This window comes from Rissa tridactyla, chromosome 2 (assembly GCF_028500815.1).
Source record: "Rissa tridactyla isolate bRisTri1 chromosome 2, bRisTri1.patW.cur.20221130, whole genome shotgun sequence".
Classification (NCBI taxonomy): domain Eukaryota; kingdom Metazoa; phylum Chordata; class Aves; order Charadriiformes; family Laridae; genus Rissa; species Rissa tridactyla.
The window spans coordinates 153824614-153830911 of NC_071467.1; the positions used below are offsets into that span (position 1 = coordinate 153824614).

Genomic DNA, 6298 nt, shown 5'->3' on the forward strand with positions numbered 1-6298 from the left:
CAGATTAGAAGAAAAGCATGACAATCATTATAATAAGGTATGTGTTTTTCAGAAGTGGTTAGGATTAGTGAGTTGGATGCGTCCCATGGTATCATCTTCTTAAATCATTAGCCAACTGGCTCAGGGTTAAGACTCCAGGTAAAAGGGTTCCACAGCAAGTGCACAGAAAATCTGGTGCCAAAAGGAATGGTTTGCTGTGCATGCACCACATACCTGAAGTGTGCGTTTGCGAAGGAAGACATGCGTAGTGCATGGCACGTAAAGTGAAAATAGACTCTACCTCATTCTGCAGAGGCCTCTTACCTTGCTCTGTTAAGTCTTAGTTATAAATACACTTAACAATATGCACTCGCAAAGTATTTGCAGAGCCTTCCAAATAGGATCTTGGCTGATTTTGCTGCTTTTTAAAGTAAATTGTCAGGAGAAAATGAGAGAAGACTTGATATCCTTACTAAGGTGTAGCTGTGCTCTGTAGACTTTTCTCTAATGTTGCATAAAATTTTACCAATACAAACACCAGACGATTCTGTGTTAAATGGCCAGAGTATGCACAGGACTGGGGGACATGCTATGGACCCGTTAATCCCTCGGATGCAGGCAAAGTGACAGAAAGGGTCAGGAATCAGGAGATCGATGGATGTCTATCCAATATTAGGTCTTACAACTTTTCTGACAACCATTGCAGTAAGCTTAAGGCTAAGGACTCAAGACTGAAAGAGTCTCTTTATTAAGGAACTGAGAGCTGGCATAGAATGTTTTCAGCCATAAGTTTGCTGAGAAAAGCAATACATTCCTGCATGTTAAAAACCAGATCTGTCTGTACACAGGACATTGTCAGAAGAGAAAGCACAGATGCCCTAGAATGCCCTGGGTTATTCACAGGATATCCTCACAGCATATCAGTTTTGAAAATTTGCCCCTCTAAAGTAGTTTGTTGGCTCTATCCACTGTAATAAAAATCCTTTCATCGTATATTATGTAATAAGAATGTACTTAAGTTTGAGATTAAAAATTTCAAACTTGTGTTTCAGATAATCCTCTTTCAAACATCAGCCTTTCGTAAACCTATTCAGTTTATTTTCAGCTACAATTTCCATGTGATCTTGTGTTTCTTTGGATGATACTGAGAAAAGAAAAGCAGTAGCTGAGGTAAAGGACAGCATATTTCAGTCATTATAATTTTTTCAACCTAACCTTTCAAACATGAAATAGAAAGCTCAACACTAATGCTGGCAAGATTATTTCTTTTACTAAATATGGTGAAATGAAGAAGCTTGTTTCATGAGACTGGAGCTGTTAGCTGGCCTTTTTTCCAATTGTGCTATTATCTGCAGTGCCATTTCTGAAGGTTTAGTCCTTTTATTTGGAATTTCTTTCAAACAAATCAGGGTGTTGGAAATATTTCACTGACTGATACCATAGTTTCATTGTTTAAAAATAAAAAAAAAAAAAGGTTTTCCAGTAGCCTCAGTATCTGTGGAGAAAATTTCATTACTTCCTTCTGTAGTTCTTTTTTCTGTTCTCAGTGGATAGTTGGTAAACCCCGTGGTTGGACCAGGGATAGATGGCGACTAGCAGAGAAGGAATTTTGCTGCAGGATCAATTGCAAGAGCGCGTTGGTGGTATAGTGGTGAGCATAGCTGCCTTCCAAGCAGTTGACCCGGGTTCGATTCCCGGCCAACGCAGTTATCGTTTTGAGAACCTCGCCAGGGAATGGTGCTGCCATCCAGAGGAATCTCGGCAGGCTGGAGAACATCGTAAGAAGTTTCACAAGGGAGAGGTGCAAAGTGCTGCACCTGGGGAGCCGCAACCCCCGTATGCAGGGGGCTACCCAGCCGGAGAGCAGTTTGGCAGAAAAGATCTGGGGCTCTTGGTGGACACCAAGCTGAAAATGAGCCAGCGATGTGCCCTTGCAGCAAAGAAGGCTAAGGGTGTCCGGGGGTGCATGAGACAAACTAGTGGCGCTGGGCAGAGGCATAATATAATGGTCAACCTTGCTCTCCACAGAGCACCTGTGAGGCACCCCTGGAGTGTTGGCTGCGTCCCAGTTCTGGACTCTGTGGTATGGTGGGAGCATGGACGTACTGCAGAGAGTCCCATGTGGACAGCTAAATGCTGGATGGAGCTTCTCTGCTATGAGGAAAGGCTGAGAAAACTGTTTAGCCTTGAGAAGGCTGAGGGCGTGATCTTATTAATGTATATAAATACCTGAAGGGAGGGTGCAAAGAGGATGGAGCCAGATTCTTTTGAGTTGTGTCCAATGACAGGACCAGAGGCAATGGGCACAAACTGGAACACAGGAGCCTCCCTCTGAGCATCAGGAAACATTTTTTCACTGTGAGGATGACCAAACGCCAGCACAGGTTGCCCAGAGAGGTTGTGGTTGTCTCCATCTTTGGACATATTCGAAAGATGTCTAAACGCGGTCCTGGAAAACTGGCTCTAGATGTCCCTGCTTGAGCAGGGGAGTTGGACCAGATGACCTCCAGAGGTCCCTTCCAACCTCAACCAATTGTGTGATGCTATGGTTCTGTGTATCAAGCCAAGGAGTCATAGAATCATAGAATTGTTAGGGTTGGAAGGGACCTTAAAGATCATCTAGCTCCAACCCCACTGTCGTGGGCAGGGACACATCCCACTAGATCAGGCTGCTCAGAGCCCCATCCAGCCTGGCCTTGAACACTTCCAGGGATGGGCTTTCCACCACCTCTCTGGGCAACCTGTTCCAGTGTCTCACCACCCTCATGGTGAAGAACTGCTTCCTAACGTCCAATCTGAATCAACCCATCTCTAGTTTCAATCCACTCCCTCTAGTCCTACCATTACCTGACATCCTACAAGTCCCTCACCAGCTTTCTTGTAGGCCCCCTTAAGATACTGGTAGGCCACTATAAGGTCTCCTCGGAGCCTTCTTTTCTCCAGACTGAACAACCCCAACTCTCTCACTCTGTCCTCATAGGAGAGGTGCTCCAGCCCTCTGATCATCCTCGTGGCCCTTCTCTGGACATGTTCCAGCACGTCCATATCTCTCTTGTAGCAGGGTCTCCAGAATTGGACGCAGTACTCCAGGTGGGGTCTCATGAGAGTGGAGTAGAGGGGGAGAATCACCTCCCTCAACCTGCTGGCCACGCTTCTCCTGATGCAGCCCAGGATATAATTGGCTTTCTGGGCTGCTAGTGCACACTGATGGCTCATGTTGAGCCTCTTGTCTACCAGCACCCCCAAGTCCTTTTCTTCACGGCTGCTCTCAAGCCAGTCACTGACCAGCCTATATCGGTGCTTGGGATTGCCCCGACCCAGATGGAGGACCTTGCACTTGGTCTTGTTGAACTTCATGAGGTTGGCATGGGCCCACCTCTCCAGCCTGTCCAGGTCCCTCTGGATGGCATCCCTTCCCTCCAGCATGTCAGCCGCCCCACACAGCTTGGTGTCGTTGGCAAACTTGCTGAAGGTGCACTCTATGCCACTGTCCATGTCATTGATGAAGATGTGAAACAAGACCGGTCCCAGTACTGATCCTTGAAGGACTCCACTTGTCACTGGCCTCCACTTGGACATGGACCCATTGACAGCCACTCTTTGGGTGCAGCCATCAAGCCAGTTCTTTATCCACTGAATTGTCAGTCCATCAAACCCATATTTTATCAGCTTGGAGACCAGGATGTCATGCGAGACAATGTCAAAGGCTTTGCTCAGTTCTAAGTAAATGACTCAAGCCAAGGCAAGAACATAAGGCAGAGGAGCAATACAAGATGTTAGTGATTTCTCTAGGAGTGGGCATGGCACTAGGAGTTGGGCTGAGAGACAAGGCAGCCAAAGGAAGATGTGTTACTCCAGCAGAGCTAGAGGACTGCATACAAGCTACGGTTCACTATAGAGCTGGTAGCTAGTGCCTTCAGGAGCCATCAGATACACCAAAGTCTGCTCTCAAGATCAAAATCAGCTCCCAAGAAAGGTGCCTTCATCATCCCAGCAGCAGAGTAAAAACCACACACAGATAGAACTTCATTATTTCTCTTTGGTTTCTTCCTTCTTTTGGGAACAGGGAAAGAACTTACCTATTGCTAGTATGGTATGCTAGTACTTACCTAGTACCTATATGCTAGTATGGATGGCTTAGAAACAGAATGGAGAACTTTCCAGCAATATCTCCTTCCTGCCCACTTACTGCAGGAGAACAATGTCTAAAATGTCAAAAATAAACTCTCTACAAAACTTCTGCAACATCCTTCTTCAAAAAGAACGGTCCTTGAGCTTTCCATCTACAATAATTCAAGCAAGAGTGTCCATAACTTTAAATATCAATAAATATTGAAATGTTTTTTTTAAAAAGTAAATTCTTTAAACGGTTAACATGCTAACTGATCTCATTCTGCAGCTTCCTTCAGCTTCTTACTCTGTTTCTGTGTATTCACATTTTGGCTTTTGCCTTGCAATTAATTTATATAATTTTTGAGTATAAAACAGACATATTTGTTCAGTGTTTGAAACACACTTAGTGAAAGTAAGTGTAAAAAATACTGAGGGTTTTAGACTTGTGCAGTCCTGGTGCTTATCTAAGAAGGAAGGAAGGAAGGAAGGAAGGAAGGAAGGAAGGAAGGAAGGAAGGAAGGAAGGAAGGAGGGAAGGAGACAGAGGGAGAGAAAGGAGGAACACATATATACACCCACAGACATAAACCCGCATGCCTTTCTGAGTGCATGATTTGACTTACATAGCAATAACTTTCTGCCTGATAAATGCATAATAAAACAGTATATTTTTTTCCATTTCTTTTCTTCACCCCCTCAAAAAAGACTCAGGGAATTTTTATACTCTAGCATATTTATGGGCTGTGCAGAAGGAAAAATATACTTCCAAGAATCTTACAAAAATTCTATTAACACACATCTTGGCCTGAGATGTCTTTGAACATCAAAGCAAGCTACAAGTTAATTCACTTGCATCCAGCTGCATTTGGTGGTATGCTCATCATATTGAGGAGGCCCTTTTCTCTTTCCATCTTTCACTGCTTATGTCAAACAGTTTACAGAGAGGTAACATAAATTCGGACAGAGTGCTAGGAATGCCATCAATGAGCTTGGGAGTTTACATTGTGTTTGTGTGAGGTCACCGCATGTTGTCTTCAATGATCAATGGCCTAGTGAATGCTTTTAAAGCCAGAGGCTACCCTCAGTGCCTTTAGTTACTCCATGTTAGGTTATGTTTTATTTGGAGGGCTCATGCAATTCTTCTCTTGCTTTTTTATGTAATGGATTTGTGACTGTTCAGTGTTTTTTGTGGCATTTTCCCATACTAATAACAAGAAGTCAGGTGACCAGTAAGATAGATGATATTTAACCTAGCAGTGACAGATGTAGCAGAGGTGAAAGGGTTATATCTATTAATAAACAAAGTTTGAAAGCCTTTTAACACCGTCTTTCACATCACACTTATCTGACCTTTTGCACAAGATGACTTCCACAGACTTATTACAATGGGAGGGGGGAAAAAAAGCCAACAACTTGTTGTATTTTTTTCTCTTTTTTAAAAAAAATTAAAATTAATTATTAAGAGTTTTATGTTGTCTTCCTAAATGAAGTGCTGGTGGTACTGCAGTTATGATTTCACTTGGATGAAAAAATGTGGTAGATTTATTTTGGTCCCAGTGGGTGCTGACATTTTAACCCACTTATCTCTGATTTATTCAGTCCTTGACAGTCCCGAAAAAGTGATGCATTTTGCCTGAAGGCTCTGTAGGTGAGGTAAGTTGACATATGCTTTTTCTTTCTGTTAAGGGGGTGATCTCCTCTGCAGTCCAGTAAATGAAGCAGGGGAATATGGAAAAGGAAAATTCGTGATAAGGATTTTTGTTCTTTTTTTGAGTTCCTTGGGTTTGTTGTATAAAAAACTCCTAGAATGTATCTCATATAAACTCAGTCTTTAAAGGTCAATGTCTAGGTGCCTAACAGTAAACAACAGATTGTTAAAAAAAAGAATAAATTGTAGAACGGTAAAGCTAAAAGTAATCTGGGATATTTTGGAATAATTAGTTATTTTACCTTTCTATGTTAATAAAAAATACTCAGAACATTCATAGTTATGTATCTATCTTACTTAGGACTAGATGGAATTGTATTTTATATTTACACACTTAAACTAATTGCAACACATTTGATAGCACATGGGACGGATCCCAGGGTATGAGTTTGGTTTTGCGGTGCACCACAGAGAGATCCTGGTCTAAAACTTAGTGTCATGAACAACACGGAATTACCATAAAAAGGGTCTGATCCTTTATTCCTGGGCTGTCTGTGAA

The 6298-nt window shown here is 42.7% G+C and overlaps 1 non-coding gene across 1 annotated transcript; it reads left to right on the forward strand.

Annotated features, from left to right (window-relative positions):
- The first annotated feature begins 1613 nt into the window (after positions 1–1613).
- TRNAG-UCC (transfer RNA glycine (anticodon UCC)) lies at positions 1614–1685 on the forward strand. The gene has a single exon. It is a non-coding gene; the product is annotated as a tRNA-Gly (tRNA).
- The last annotated feature ends 4613 nt before the right edge of the window (positions 1686–6298 follow it).